Source organism: Mustela nivalis, assembly GCF_964662115.1.
Source record: "Mustela nivalis genome assembly, chromosome: 8".
In the NCBI taxonomy this organism is placed as follows: Eukaryota; Metazoa; Chordata; class Mammalia; order Carnivora; family Mustelidae; genus Mustela; species Mustela nivalis.
This window is the reverse complement of record NC_139027.1, coordinates 3,010,745-3,027,574: the sequence shown is the minus strand read 5'-3', so window position 1 is coordinate 3,027,574 and position 16,830 is coordinate 3,010,745.

The following is a 16,830-nucleotide window of genomic DNA, read 5'->3' as shown; positions in this document are numbered from 1 at the left end:
CAGCGTGAAGTGTGAGTAGTTACGAGGCCGTCACCGGTGACCGTGTAGACCAAATCCATCATCTTCCAGACTCATCGACGGTGCAGCTTCTATATTCTTAGCATCTTTTTCATCTCTGAGTGAACTTACTTTCCAAGTCCCAAACCATGGTGGTTTGAGGCTAAGATCGTTAAAAGAATACCTTAACCGTTATTTTGTGAGAAATGCTTCTTTTGCACTGTAAGAGCAATCCTAGCAAAGACACATCTCCTCTAAGCCTTTCCCCATTATCTATTTGGTTTTGACAAACATTTGCATTAATAAACTTATATTTTCTGATGTTTCCTCAGGTTTTCGAAGAGGGAAGGCAACGTACCTTACTTATTTCTTCCGACTCTGTGGCGCAGACTGAATGTGTCCACCAACGCTCATGTGTGGAAAACTAACCCCCACAAGGACAGGGTGAGGAGGTGGGCCTTTGGACGTGATTAGGTCGGGAGGGTGGAGCGCTCCTGAATGGGGTCAGAGTCCTTATGAGAGATGCTCCAAAGAGCCCCCTTTTGAAGGACACAGCAAGAAGGGATCTATGAAAAAGCAGTGCACCCTGGCCACTGTTGGCACCCGGATCGTGGACTCCCCGGTCTCTGTGAGAAATACGTGACTGTTCCTGGAGCCACTCATCGGTGGTATTTCCCTCATGGCAGCCCGGATGGACTAAGTTAACATGTGTGCATTCTGGGTGCAAACACATGTATGTGTGTGTGTGTGATGGAGTCAAGTAGACTCAGACTTACTGCAGAGTGGGGAGCCGCCTGGTTGGGTCTGACCATGAGCGGCGTGAGCTGAATTGAGCTCATTGGGTTTCCCTAAGGAGAAGACCACATGGAGATCCTAAAGGGACCCAGTATCTTCACAGAGCAGGTGTGCCCGGGAAATTGTCAGGCTGAAGTGGTCACCGTCAAGACCTCTTTCTCTCTCTCGTGTCACTGATCCTCCTGTGTCCAGCACACCTGGGTGTGCAAACAAGCCCTGGGAAACCTGGAGCTGTGTTTGGAGTGGAAAAGTCCTATTTTCCTTTTAGAGGTAGGAAAACACGGGACTAAGAGAATTTGTAACGTTGCTATTCCGATAACAATGGTGCGATCTCAGATATTTAAAGCAGAAGCAATTCACCTGTGAGATGTCTTCTCTCCTATAGAAATAGCAACACCAAAGGTTCCTAGTGAGGAAAAGAGTCCTTCTACCTCATTCTGGTTCATTCATTCATTCAACAAACATTCTTTGAGGACCCATTCAGTTCATCACAGCTGCGATTCTGAGCAGGAGCTCAGTTGTACAAACACAGAAATGTTTCGGCCCGTGTGGGGATCTGTGTCTAGTTCTGGTGTCCATAAGACACAGCAAGACAGATGCCCGAGAAAGCAATGGATTCCTTTTATGAGTTTGGGGAGAGGGATCTCTCGATAGTATATTAAATCATTTTCTTCTTAATGAAACAGATGCTTAGAATATTTGTCTCACCCAAAGGGATTATTTTTTTTTAATGGTATGCTCTTGCTTTTAGCTGTGTTTTAATTTTCAGGAGAGCCTTTGTTTGTTTTAGTGGGTGGGTTGCCCACGGACATTCCTCGCCGTATGCTTAAATGAATTCCAGGAGAATGTCAGGTTTGAACTGCTTCTCCTCTTCCCTTCTGTGGTCGGTCTTTATTAGTCCCTAAGCCTGTGTCATTCATTTAAAAGTCATTAGTTAAAATGAAAACAGAAACATTTGGGTTTGAAAGCACACAGAATTATTTCATGTAAACTTTTCAGCAACTTCCTTGGCTGCCTGCTGCCCCAGAGAGGGCCAGGCCTCGAGCTCCCAAGCAAAGCTTCCTTATGCGTGTGACACCTATTTTGGTTTCTCCAGAAGAATCATAAACCTGAGCCGTCCCCCGTGTTTAGCTTTTCCACAGGTACCAGGGTACCCTTGGCGTGTCAGAGTCCTGGATTCTGCAGCGTTCGCAGGACCGCACGAGCCCGGCGTTGCCGTAATTCCTTTGTTTTCTTTCTCTCCTTCCGTCCGTCCTTCCTAGGGAGGGAAGGCGGGAGGCGCAGGGAGACAATGTCCAGCAGGCTCCGCTTCTGGGACAGAGCCCGACTCTGGGCTGGAGCCCGGGGCCTGAGGTCTACCGCGGGACGCGGCACGGAGCCCCCGAGGCGCCCCTGCGCGCTTTAACTCCCTTCCCGCAGCACAGTCTTCTCCGTTCTCTCTCGGACGCTCATAACCGAGGACGGAGGGTGGAAATAATCCCCGCCATCACCCGACGTCCCCATTTTAGTGAGGAAATGGGAAGGCGGAGAAGGCGGGTGTCTGGTGGCCCACGGGGACGCTGCGGGCAAGGGACAGACGCGCCCGAAACCCGCGCGTTGAAGCCGGTGCGGGGCGCTGGTGCGGGGCGCCGGCCGGGTCCGCCCTGCGGTCCACCCTGCGCGACCCGGGCTCCGACGGGGCGGGGGCGGGAGCCCGAGGTTCGGGCACAAGCCCCTGCGGGCCCGCACAGCGCCACACAGCGCGGGGCCCCGCACTCCGACGGGGCGTCGTCGGGAAGCTCCGGAGCGGGTGGCCGGGGGAGCCTTTCTGCCCCGAGGCCGCAGGCGCTCTGAGGGGCGCTGAGTGCCGGCTCTGGGCTCTGGACCGTCCCCCGCGCAGGCTCCGCGCGGACACCCCGGCGCCCCACGTTTGGGAAAGGCCCGCGCGTCTCCCTGAGGCTCCCGGGCTGCGGCGGCCCCGCTGGGTCGGATCTGCCCCCCACCCCGGCCCCGGCCTCTGTCGCCAGCGGCCACCTGGGCCTCCTCGCGCACACACTTAATTTTCACCGTATAACACGTTCACTGTGTAAAACCTCAAGACAGCTCGCGAGCGCCTTTGCCCCTCTGGCCGCGGCCTCCCCGTGCGCGGCAGTGGCCGGCAGTTTTATAACCTCCCAAACCACGCGCTGTCCCCATGTTCCTAAGATGAAAAAGGAACAAAGCGTGACATCCCAGACTGCTGGAAGGTCGCTCGGACCGCTCGGACTCGCGTTTCCACCTCTTTCTCTGCAGTGAAGCGGACTTTCTTTTCCCACCAAAAAGCCCTACAAGGAACCACAGCTACCACGGAGTCATTCCTCTGCAGGAGGGGCTTGAGGGGGGCTGCAGGTGCAGGGGGCGGGGGGCGGGGAACCTCCCAGCTTCCCAGCCTCCGCGGGCTCTGCTCCTGGAGGTACCCTCGGGCTCCACGGAGCCCAGAACCCAGTTTGAAATCCACGGAGGTAAGACAACCTCCGCATTTCAGGTTGGAGGAAACTGATGTTCAGAGAGGTTAGGCGACTAGTCCAAGGTCACAGAGGTCGGTGGTGAGGGAACCAGCACGAAAACCCACACCCAGGAGCCTCTTTTCTGTGCCTGAGGCTTCGACAGCGGATTCCCACCGTCAGCTCTCAGGATGTTGTCCCACTCCTCGGGGCAGCAGACATGACTCTCTTTCCTCGCGTATCCCATTACAAAGACGCCAGACTCAGCGGTTCTAGAAAGGCAGAGCTCGGCTCCACACCTAGTCAGAGCAGCCCCTGGCCCTTGTCTGTCTCATGTCTCTGTTCAGCAAATGTGTTCCGGGGACCAAACCAGATGTTGCCTTACTTTCTGTGGAAACTTCTGGGTGGCCTCTGGAAGTTCCCCGAGCCAAGCTGTTTCTTGTAGTCAGTCTGAGAATTTCCACAGATAAAGAGCGGGGCCCCGGCGGGGTCACCTGGAGTCTGGGAGCAGCTGCAGAGCGGGGTGCACGCGCCCCAGGTTCCCCCCGACCCAGCTCGGCGGGTGGGTCAGGCGGCGCTGGGGGCTGCCGAGCTCTGCTGGCCGCCCCTGCCCCTGCGTCCCTGTGTTCACAGGGGCCCTGGAGTCCTTGTCCCCGAGGCACAGATACAACAAGCTTGTTTCCTTTCATCTAGAATGTTCATTTAATCAGAAGTCGGCGTGGCGGATCAGTTTACCGCCAGGGAGAAATATAAAAGTGTGGGGAGAAAACATCAGAGTGTGAGTCAGCGTTGCCAGTATCCCACGGGATGGACACACTTACCCCCAAAACGTCTTATTTACTTAAAGCTCAAATCTAACTTACTGTCCTGTCTTTGGTTTTGTGTTTGTCTTCACCAAACTGTGGCTCCCTGTCTTGGACTCGGAGTTATCCCGTTGTCCTTCTGGCTGGTTTTCCGGCATTCAGACCGGCTTCTGACCCTGTCTCCACGCTGCCGCATGCCAGAGCTTGGTGAACATAAAACTATACTGTTGTTCCTGGTTCAAAAATTCTTCAGGGGCTCCTCAAGTAGAAATCCGTTAGGCCCCTCGTGGGGCTTCGGCATCCTGGCCCCGGCCTGCAGGACTTCTCGCCACCTCCGCCTGGCCCGCGTGCTCCCACGCTCTGAACGCCCCTGGATTTCCCCAGCGCGCCATGCTCTCTCACACCCTCGCAGCACCCCTGCCTGCAATCTCTCCTGTTGGCCAGGTGTTCCTGAGGAAAGGTGCTTCCTCTTCCAAGAAGTCCTCCTTGATTCTTTGGACAGGTTTGCGCGTACTTGACACAGGTCTCCACGATAGCAATTGTAATGTCGACTTACTTTGCCTGCCTGCTCTTCTGTTCCTCCTTCCATAGGTCATGGACCACGCGGCTGCTTACCTCTAAAACCCTAACTCCTGTGTGATGGTATCAGGAGACGGAGGCTTTGGGAGCTGGTGAGTCCGTGATGGGATGGATCAGTGCCCTCCTGAGAAGAGACTTGAGAGAGGGTGTTTCTGTCTAGGCTGCCGGCTAGCTCAGGGCGCAGGAGGAGGCTAGGAGGGGAGCTCTCCCTGGGAGTGGACGTGGCTGCACCCAGATCCCGCACATCAGCCTCTAGAACTGTGAGGAATCCCCACCTGCTGCTTTGGCCCTGGGCTCGGCGGTCATCCGTCACAGCGGGCGCAGTCGAAAACACCACACGGCAAAAACAGCCACATCAGCAAAATGACCGTGGTGAGCACAGCTTCACCTCTGTTCAAAGGACAGCAAAACTGGAATTACGAGATTGAGATGTTAAAACTTCAGATTTGGAAATGGTGATGTGTTTTTACAGGGAAGCTACCAGCATCCAACAAGCTATTTTGCCATTTGTGTGCCCCATAGATTTTGAAATCCTGCAATACACAGACAGCAAAATGACTTGTCGCTTGCCCTGAAGAAGGCTGATTACGTGGGGAGGGACCTTCCATAACGACCCCAGGGTCAGGCAGTGGCTGAGGGCCCGAGTGTCCGGAGAAGGTGGGCCTCGAGCTCCCAGCAGCTTGACCCGGAGCGAGCTCCCGCCTTCTCTCAGCGTCGGCTCCCTCGCCATGAAAGCCGGGGACGGGAAAGCTGGTCCCACAGCGTCCTTCTCTGCCTCATTCCGACTTTCCTTCCACCTCCTGTTTGCTCTGTGGGGTCCACGCATGCTTCCAAAGAAGCCACCTTTTGCCCAAACACTCACCTGCCTGTGTCCCGTTCGTTCCTGGGGACCTTGGGTGGCAGGAGCTTAAGAGCCCACTGGCCTAGCCTCCTTCTGGAGTCGCCTCCCTCACCTGAAGGGACGGGCACGCCGGGGTAAGGCAGGGAAGAAGACTGGGCAGAGCTCACCGCCTGCCTGCTCCCTCGTTCGTGCTCACACTCTGGCCCAGGGATTCTCGGCATCTCCTGATCCTTCCTCCTGGCTGCCTCGGCCCTGCACCGGCTCCGGAAGCACCCTGGTGAATCTGTGGAACCAAGGGCCTATGGCATGACGTCTTCTGAGCTGCGGGTATCTGTTCTTGCTTCATGCTATGGATTTCTAGCGCGACCTTCCAGATACGGGCTAGTTTTTATTTCACTGAGTAGATAGTATCCCTGTCCCCCTGTGTGACAGTCTGAAATTCTGCTCCCCCTGCCAGCCCTCAGAATCCGCCAGCCCCTGTCCCGTGACTGGGGTCCGGGTGCAGACTCGACTCTACCAAGTATTTCCAAGGATGAGCTGAAGGTTCTTGGTTACACAACATGTAACCTTCCTCCGGGTGCTCGAGTAGGTAATTCTTAAGCACATTCCCCCCCACCATAAGCGTGCCTTTGAGCTCCCGATTCCTTTTTCTGGAATGCCTCTGTCACTAAGCTGTTGAAAAACATTGTCCTCACTTACTGGGAAAGTAGGCAAGGGAGCTTTGAAGCCTTGCTCTGGCACCTCCTCGACAGCAGCTGGTCATTGAGACTGGGGATTGTCGTTCAGTGGCTCGGCCTCTAGGATCAAGTCCACAATGTGGCCCTTATAGGTCTGTTGGAGGAGGGAGCGTATGCTGTGTTCCAGAACATCTGCACAGAACCAGCATAGCCTCGTGAACTGTTGATGCTACTTTTCATCTCCGGTGCTCCATTTGCGCTCTCTCTCTGCCCCCACTGTGTGTGTGTTTTATTGTAATGTTTTATGTATATTTAACGTCCTACATCCCTGCCCCACCCCCACAGCTTCAGGTCTGTAGATGCTCTGAGAGTGAGTCTAGTTCGAATCGGACCAGAGCATAGCAGGGGCTGAGCACGTGTTTGTGGAGTCCGGTCCGGTGTTTAGCTGTAGCGTTCAGAGTCCTAATCTGAAAGAACAAGTCATTCCCATAATTTTAGTCGTGGGAGATGGTCCTTGAGAGAGATGTGGGAAACTTTTAGGAAAGAAAAACAGCTTTCAGTGATTCTTACCCCTGTGCTAAACTTGATCAGCGGCCACTGAAAATACTCTTCAGTCATTGCCGCGGGGAACGGGTTTCTCCTTGATGCATTTATAATTAAATTATGTTTAATTTTTTCATGAGGATTCCAAATCTTACCCTTCAGTTAGAACATCTGTGCAAAGAATGGAGGAAAGTGGGTGATTTGAAACTATTTAAGGGCTGTTTTGCTGTGATTTCCTCTGGCCTCTTTCTTACTAGGGCGGGGGTGGGGAGGCTTTTGAAACCTGAGGAAACTCGGTGGAAATATTTATCAAGAAGTGGTTTCTTGGGGTAGCTGAGTGGTGGAGTCGGTTAAGCGTCAGACTCTTGATTTTGGCTCAGGTCGTGATTGCAGGGTCGTGGGGTCCAGCCCCACGTTGGGCTCGACACTCAGCACAGAGTCTGTTTAAAGATTCTCTCCCTCTGCCCCTCCTCCTGTGCTCTGTCTTGCAAAAGTAAATAAATCTTCAAAAAAATTTTTGGAACAAGAGCATAGCTATTACCGCTTTCTGACTATTCTTTAAATTTGTGTGTGGAAGGCATTGTGTCCAGAAAGTAGCACAAAAACTAGATGTTTCCAGCACCTTCTTTCTGGATACACCCGGCATTCTATCTTCATTATGCAGGGGGCACCTTCTGGGACCAAAGCATTGTTCTCTGATCCTCCTTGTGAGTCAAACAGAAAAATCCCTGTAGTCGTGCCCAGAGTACTGGTGCTGCTGTCACGGAGCCTGTCCCAGTCTTTGCATTTGAGAGAATGAAACAGTAGAGCCAGCAGGAGGTGGCCAGACAGCAGGAGCTGCGGGAGATTTTGGTGAGCCCAGCCCAGGACGCGGGCGAACTATTGCCACTGTGCATGAAGGCCACCGTCCCTGGAGCTCTCGCCGTGTTACCGTCCCACGCACTAGACCTGTCTGATCCCCATGGGGTTGGGTCTGGACTGAGGGCTGCTGGTTCGTGACTCAGCCTCTGGCCGTTTAGCAGAATCCAGAATATTTTCACACTCATTTATAGTGTCTGAGAGTCCCATGACTATGTTCTGTCGAGGGAAAATTCACTGTTTTGTTTATTTGATCCAAAGTTCTATTGAGCTTTCACGAAGGTATGGTGCGAGGAAGCGGAGATACAGCTCTGAGGATCAGAAGGTCTCGTCCCTGGCAGTACCAGGTCCGGAGTGAAGTACTCACAGGAACATGCAGCTTCATTGGCGCGAGAACACAGGTAGGAACGTGACACCCCACCCCCATGGCTACAGCGTATCCCGGTCTTCCCTTGAAGGAGAGGACACAGAAGCTTCTGTGAGAAAGAGCACAAGTTAATTGACCATGACTGTGAAAATCTCCAGACTTTCCCTGGGAGGAAGAGCAAGAAAGCTGGGAAGAGAGGGTAAGATTGTGAGTCTAAAGTCTAGACAGGTAGAGACTGACCATGCCTGTTTGATTTACTCTGTATCTCTGGCATGTGGTACCAATATGTGTTAGCTTCATCATCGGGAGGGCTTTTGTCTTTGTGAAATTGAATTAAGGCTGAAGACCGAGTGGTGCCATAAAGCCTCAGGAATCTGGACAGCCCACACATAGAGCACTGATGTCCACACACACGATCCCACGAGTCCATCATTTGTTGTAAAATCATCCAGTGTCCACCTCAGCCCATTGTTCAGAGGTAGACCAGCAGCTCTCAGAGGTTTTCCTCTCAGAACTCCACTGACTCTTAAAAATTATCGAAGACCTCAAAAATCTTTAGTTTGTGTTTGCTTTATCAAAATGTAACATATTCTAAATCAAATGTTTAAAATACAAGAATAAGGAAGCACACCTTCCATTCACTGCCAGAGCAATGATATCGTCACACATCAGAAAACTTCTGGTAAATTCTTCCATACGGTTATTAGAGAATGAGACTGAAAAAGACCAATGACATCTTAGTTTTATTATGAAAATCATTTTATCTTCATGGATCAATGAAAATTGTCTTGGAGATCCTCAGAAGCTCTTGGATCATACCCTGTGAGCCACTGATTGGAATTAACACTTGCATTAACCCAAGGCTGACCCCAGCATGACTAGGACCTTCTGTAGGTTAGCTTCTCTTAAGGTGTAGACCATGGGCCCTCCTGTCCTACTTCTATCTGTGCTAGTCATCTCCCTACCCACCTCAATGTACCCCTAGCCCATCGCCGCTCAGTCCCAAGTGCCATTCTTGAATCTGGTTCTGTATCTGACTGAGGTTTGATTTATCCAATGTTGATACTCAAACTCATAGATGGATTTTTAGTATCTTTCTTGAGTTATAATTTACATATTAAAGTATCATAGTATTCCTTTTGTTAAAGAGTGCAATTCAGTGATTTTCTTATCTCCACAGGCTTGTATAATAATCATCACCATCTATTTTAAAAACGCATTCAGAGTACCTGGGTGGCACAGTCAGTTAAGCATCCAGCTGTGGGTTTCAGCTTAGGTCCTGATCTCAGAGTTGAGAGATTAAGCTCTGCATCGGGCTCCAAGCTCCGTGCGGAGCCTGCTTGAGATTCTCTCTTCCTCTTGTTCTGCCCCTCCTGCTTATACTCTTCTCTCCCTCTCTCCGAAATAAATAACTCTTTAAAAAGATTAAAAAAATAAAAATAAAGGCATGTTCATTGGCCCCCAAACACCTTATATCCATTAGCACTTACTCTTTTTACCCCTTTCTCCAGTCTGTGGAAATTACTAATCTGCTCTGTCTCCATGGATTTTCCTACTTTGAACTTCTTGCATAAATGGAGTCATATCACATGTCATCTTTTGGATTGGATTCTTTCACTTAGCGTAATGTTTCCCCATGTCGTAGTGCACCTCAGTATTGCATTCCTTTCTATAAACAAATAATGCACATTGTAAGGAGGGACCACGTTTTGTTTATCAGTTGATGGACATTCGAGTTGTCTACACATTTTGGCTCTTGCGAATAATGCTATTATAAACATGCATGCGCAGGTTACCTTCCTTTCTCTTGGGTCTATATCTAGAGGTAGATTTTCTGGGACATATGGTAATCCCATGTTTAACATTTTAAAGAAATGCCAAAATACTGTCCGAAGTGATGGCACCATTTTGCATCTGCGACACCAATGAATGAGGGTTCTAATTTTCCCAGACCCTGGCATTGTCTGTTTTTGTGATTATTGCCATCCTAATGGGTGGGAAGTGGCAACTCGTGGTGGTTTGGGTTTGCGCTTCCCTAATGATGAGTGATGTTGAACATCATTCCATGTGCTTACTGGCCATTTGTATGTCTTTCACAGAAAAATACCTCTTAAGATCCTTTGCCTTTGTAAAAATATATGTTTTTAATATAAGTACCTCATTGACTATATGATTTGCAAATATTTTCTCCTATTCTGTGGGCTGTATTCTCATTTTCCTGTCCTTTAAGGGTCAAGTGTGTCTGATTTTTATGAATCCAACATGTCTCCGTTTTGTTTCATTGCTGTGTTTGCTATCATTTCTAAGACACCATTGTCTGACTCAGTGTCACAAGAATTTACTCCTATGTTTTCTCCTAAAAGTTGTATAGGTTTAGCACTTACACTCAGGTCTATTATTAATGCTGCACTACTTTTGTATTTCGTGGAAGGTGTGTGAGGTCAGTATTCAACTTCATTCTCCTTAATGAAAGTACTCAGATTTCCCAAAACCATTTGTTGAAAGACTATCTCCCCACCACCCCACTTTGTAAATGAGTGAATACCTTCTCACCAGCTCTGCTACTCTTGAGTGCCTGCATGCCAGCCTGAAGGAGCCAGGCCCTCTCTCTCCCCTTGTGGAACTGATCTGCATGAACTTAGCATCTCTTGCAAGGGAAGGGTGGGCAGCTTTATGGTGGACGCACATTACGGCAATTCCCCAATTTTTCACACACTCAGGACACTCTGGATCAGCAGTGGTTTTATAGATGTTGAGGCACACTGGACTTGAAAATCTGAAGAAGTCAGGTCTGGACTAACCTCTGCTTTAATTGATTATATCAGGCAGATTTCCTGTTTTTGTTTTGTTTTGTTTTGTTGTTGTTTTTTAACTTTTAAAAGTACAGGAATGATCATGAAACTTGATGTTTAATGTACCTGATCATTTGCTCTTTTTCAATATTCATCATCATACAGTGAGGATAGAATTTCCACAGAATGAGAAAAGAACTGCCACAGCACTTGGTTAATAGTAATAATTAATGTCCTTTTCCTTATTTTATTCTTTAGTTTTTTTTTTTTTTTCTTTCAGCTTTGACATGTGACATAAGGAGGTGAAACACTACTTGCATTCAGTCTAGATGTGTCTCTTTTGGATTAGTCAACTTTGACATATTGGGAGTTTAGTTATTTTTAGAAAATGAAAGATAATAATTTTTGAAATTATTATTTGGTTATTATGTGTCAGATAGTTTGCTAAATATTTTACATATATTTTTACTTAACCCATACTACTCCTCATGGACTAGTAGTATGATTATACTCTCCCTTTCCAAATGAGGACAATGAGGCTTTAAAGGAGATATGCAAATTGCCAAAGATCACAATTTCTATAAAGAAGAGCTGAGAGATGACCAACAACTTTGACTGGAAAGTTCATATTTTTAATCGTTGAAGTGGGAAATTCTAGGAAACCTACCTATTCAATTTTTCCACATCATTTGTAGTTCTAGATTTATACCAAAACATATCTTGGGACTTTTTTTTTTTTTCCAAATGGTGGGTTCAATAAATAATAACACTTATTTTTTGTTTTGATTCATAATTAAGTTGAGAAAAAGAAAAGAAAAAAAAAGAAAAAGAAAGTACTACAAGGTCATTTATTTTGAAGAGATGTACCTAAATACCGAAGTCCATATCCTAGTTAGGAAAGACAGAAGGCTAATCAAGGCTAACCGACCACTCCAGTCTGGTTGGAACTCATGGATGACAGTAACATAGATCAAAGGATGGGTGATTATTACAGAGTTCTGCAGGGTCAGGATTGCAAATGTTTAAGCTCTCCTGGCATTATTGGGAGAAAAATGATGTTTACCAGCAATATGGAAGGCTCTTTGAACCTGTAGATTAATATTAACTCGATATATTGTCTCCTTGACATGATTTCAAAGCAGTAGAAGTCATAGAAGATTTGAGGAAAAGAAGAGTGTCAAGGCTCCTGCCAGTATCTGGTTGAACCATAACATTTTGTGGCGGGGGAAATGACTTTGATGGTACCAAGAATCTCCATTGCCCAACTCCTAAGAGTTTGACAAGTAGTTCTTGAGGTCAGTGTAAGGGACAGAAGCCTTAATGATAGACTGGAGTTCTATGTGTATTTTAGTTTAGTGGATGAGAGATTTCATGAGACAGCTGTGTGAAAGTCCCTGCATGGCAAAGTCAGCAGGAGTGCCAACTTTTAGGAGAAGCCTGCACCATGAATCTGAGAAGGAAGAACACTTAGGATGTAAGGACTCTAGCTTTCCAGGGGGCAGGAGCTAACATGGAGTGGACTTGTCCATCAACTTGAGAGAGAAAGAGTTCAATTGTGGACCACCTTAATATGAAAAGGTGTCCAGATTCTGAGGTAGGGCTTCTGGGCATTTCCTCTGGAAGAAGTGACCATTAGGAACTGGAAGGCAGACAGAGCTTTTTGCATTTTGGTGTTATTTATCATGGGAAAAAAGTGGAAATTTTGCTAATGTCCAATAGTAATGAAATATTTGAATATGTTATCATTTAAACACATGACAGAATATTATACAATCATTAAAGTGAAGGCTATAAAGAATTTGTTCATTCTTTCTGATGGAATTTTGAATGATAAGTGCATGATGCAAAGGTACATGTATAATATGATCAAAACCATAAAATTATATGTGGACCTCTTTACAAAAAAATAAAATCTCTTTAGTTATGTGAAGAGGGTTTAAATTCAATAAATGAAAGAAAAATTGGCCCAAACTAATCAACCTTTGAAAATGTTTATATGACATAATTCCAAGACTAAAGAGGAACCCTAAGGTGGCAGAATTTCAGAGGTGAGTTTAATCTGAAGGCCAATCACTTCACAAACCTACTTTTGGGTGCAGCATCTGAAGCCCAGGAGAAGTGGCATGTTGTTGATTAACTTAACATCAGAATTGGTGTTAAATGCTGTATATTCACATCTCTTCTCAGATTCTTGCAAGAACTTTCCATATTCGCTGATGTCACTACCTCCTCTTCCTTCCCTCCTCTCCAGCCTCTGAACCCACCCTGTGCTTGGGCAGAGGTGAGTCAGGATGAGCTGGATGGGGAGGGGTGCAGGAGCTGCACTCAGCAGCTTCACCTCAGCTGAAGGAAGCAGCCTGGAGCTCCCAGGTCTGAGATGGTATGGTGTGGTGTGATACCACACTGTGGCTTTCATTATTTATAAATTCTCTTGAAATGTGAATAATCTGTTATCAGTAACAAGTTATTTCATATTCACCTTACCACTCATCTTAGCACAAACCCTATGGTTGAGAACTATACTCTAGGTCTCCATGTCCCTTTCTCCAAAGGTCTGGCTGTTCTGTTAGAACAGGGAAAACATACATAAAAATCCCTCATCACTGCATCTGAGAATGCTGTATTTTACGGTTGCCTTTTTTTTTTAAGGGGGGATGGGGCAGAGGGAGAGGGAGAGATAGAAGCTCAAGCACACCCTGCTGAGCACAGAGCCCTAGGTAGAGCTTGATCTCATGACCCTGAGGTCATGACCAGAGCTGAGATCAGTAGTCTGTCACTTAACCGACTGAGCCACTCAGGTGTCCCTTGAGTCACCTGTGTGTTAAAGCAGAGGGAATGTTTCTCTGTATTTCCTTCTGCCTCATCCAGACAGAATGACGGAACAATATGCCGACTGTAGCAGAGGCCACACCAGTGTTCCGAACCCGTCATGGGACCTGAGGATCTTCACCAACACAGGGTCTGTTTGTCTTCAGATTGCACTCTTACACTCCCAACTAAAGGTCGTCTTCCCTATGAAGAAAAGGATTGATTATCAGAAAGGCAGAACAATCCTAAGCATGTGTGGGCTTCATTGCAGACTTCACACCACACGATGAGTAAATCTCACAAAGGTTAAGGGACAAAGAGTGGGCATGCACCCTTTCTCAGGATTTCACACAACAGTAGTCTTCCCTGCATAAATACAGAGAGCATTGGATGACACTATCAATGGAGTTGATCTAATTACCGTTATAGAACACTACCTCTAAAAGTAGAACAGCTTTCTTTCAAGTGCTTGTGGGTCATTCATGAGATGGACCATACACTGGACCATAAAATAAGCATCATTAAATTTCAGGAAGTTTGAAATCTTACAAATTCTGTTATCTTATCACAAGATGTGAATTATAAACCAAGAGTTGGTATACATGAAGAAACCACAAGTAGTCTGAAAATAAACACCACACTTCTTCATGACCCCTGCATTAAAGGGGGGAAGAAAGACAAAGAAGGGAAACTTTAAAACATCCTAAACTAACTGAAAATGAAAACAAAACATAAAAAGTGGAGAATGCTTTTAAAGCAGAGTTTGGAGGGAAATTTCATCTCTAAATGGTTATATTTAAATAAAAAAAATAAAAACAAAGACTTAAGATTATACAGTATAAGGTGAGAAAAAAAGTGCAAGGAAAATCTAAGGTAAACAGGGGAAAAATAGTAAGTTAAAGGCCAATGAAATAGTAAGCAAACAATATAGAAAACTACCAAAGCTAATATTTGGTTCTTCGAGAAAATTAATAATTTGAATAGACTCTCGGTAAACGGTTAAGAGTGAAAGAGAAGAATCACAGAAACCAGTATTAGGGACGAGCCAGGGGATTCTGCCGACCTTCCTGATATAAAAGTGTAATAAACGGAAGTTATGAACAACACGATGTCCGTAAATTTGAAGTGGATGAAATTCCTTGAAGAACATAATTCCTGTCACAGAAGAAATAGAAACTTGTAACAAATTATGTGTACTGGAAAAGTTGCATTTGTAATTAAAAACCTTCCCACAAAGAGCAATTCAGACCCAGATGTCTTTGCTGGTAGATTTTTGTCAAGCACACAGGGAATAAATACGAATCTTACCAAAAGTCTTTCTAAGAACTTGTTACTGGTCTTCAGATTTTCTCTTTCTTCATGATTCAGTCTTGGTATGTGTTTCTAGAAATGTATTCATTTCTGCTAAGTTACCCAAATTATTCAGGAGTATTTTCTCATACTTTTTTTTTTTTTTTTCCATTTCTGTGGCATCTGTTGTAGCATTTCTTCTTTCATTTCTGGTTTTTAGGTATCTGGGTCTTCTGTCTTTTTTTTTTTTTTCCCCCTTGATTAATGTGGCTAAGAGTTTGTCAGTTTATCTTTTCAAACAACCACCTCTTGATTTTGTTGCTTTTTTTCTCTTGTTTTTCCATTATCTATTTTGTTCATCTTTGCTCTAATTTTTATTATTTCCTTCTGTGTGTAGTCTTGCATTTAATTTTTTTCCTGGTTTCTTGAGGTATCAAGCTAGATGGTTAATTTGAGATTTTTTTCTTGTTAATGCACACACTGACTAAAGACTACCCTCTAAGCACTGCTTTTTCTGCTTCTCATAAATTTCAATATGCTGTTTTCATTTTCATTTGTCTTAAGTTATTTTGAAATTCCTCTTGTGCCATCTCAGACTCAATTGCTGTTTAAAGTATGTTAAACCACATATTATTTTTTGTTTTATCTGTTTATTATTTATTTTATTTCCACATATTGTGGATTTTCCTGTTTTCCTTGTGCTATTAATTTTTAGTTATATTCCATTGTGATTAGACCAAATACTGTGTGATCTCAATCGTCCTGAATTTATTACAACTTCTTCTGGCCCAATGTGTGGTCTCTCACGGCAAATGTTCCATGTGCCCTTGGGAATTTACATTGTGCTGCTGTTAGGTGGAATGTTCCACATATGTCTGTCAGGTCCAATTGGTCTGCAGTGCTGTTCAAGTACAAATTCTATTTCCTTATTGATCTTCTATTTGGTTGTTCTGGCCATTATTGATGAAGTCTCCCTTCAGGGTCTATTTTTTTGGTCAAGTCTGTCAAAATTTCCTTTATTCATTAGGAGCTCTGAGTTGCAGCAAACAAATATTTATAACCCTTGTGCCCTCCTGGTAAATTATGATCATTATATGATGTCCATCTTTGTATCTTTAGCCTTTTTTTATTTAAAATCAATTTTGCTTGATGAAAGTTTGGCTACTCCTGTTCTTTGGTTACCATTGACAGGGCTTCTCCTTTCTGCTTCCTTCCATTTGCAGCTTACACATGCCCAGAGATCTCAAGTGAGTACTTATAGACAAAATAGAGTTGGCTTTTTTTTTTTTCCAAACTCATTTAGCCAATCTGTCTTTTGATTGGGGAGTTTAATCCATTTACAGTTAAAGTAAATTTATTGTTATTTTATTAACTGTTTTCTGTATTTCTTGTAGCGTCATTGTCTCCTTTTTTCCTCTCTGCCTTTCTTTTGTGTTTCTTTGACATTTTATGTTGATAAAAACATAATTACCTTTGATTACCTTCTCACTTCTATGTATACCCTATTGATATTTTCTTGTGGTCACTATTGAAATCACAAAAACCATTTTAAAGTATTATATTTAAGTTGATAACAACTTAATTTCAATTGTGTAGAAAACTCCCTTCCTTTACCTAATTATATTTTTATTTACCCAAAGCAAAGCAATTGGAAAAGTCTAAAATATTCCATTAATAATGTCTTCAAGAACCATGAAGTTCATAGCAGGAAGCACTAGTTATGCAACACTCTATACTGGAAACTGTAAAATGTTGCTGAGAGATACTTTAAAATGGCCTATATTAAGAGAGAGAGATTTCATATCCATGAATTGGAAAACTCTGCTGTTATGATGGCAATTTTCCTAAATTTGATCTATATACTCAACACTGTTCCCAATCAAAATCTCAGTCTGTTATTTTTGTAGAAGTTGACAAGCTGTTTCAGTTTATGTATGTGTGTGAATATTTATTTCTAAAAAGCCAAAAGCAATCATAAAATGAAGAACAAAGTTGAAGGGTGTACACTATCTGATATC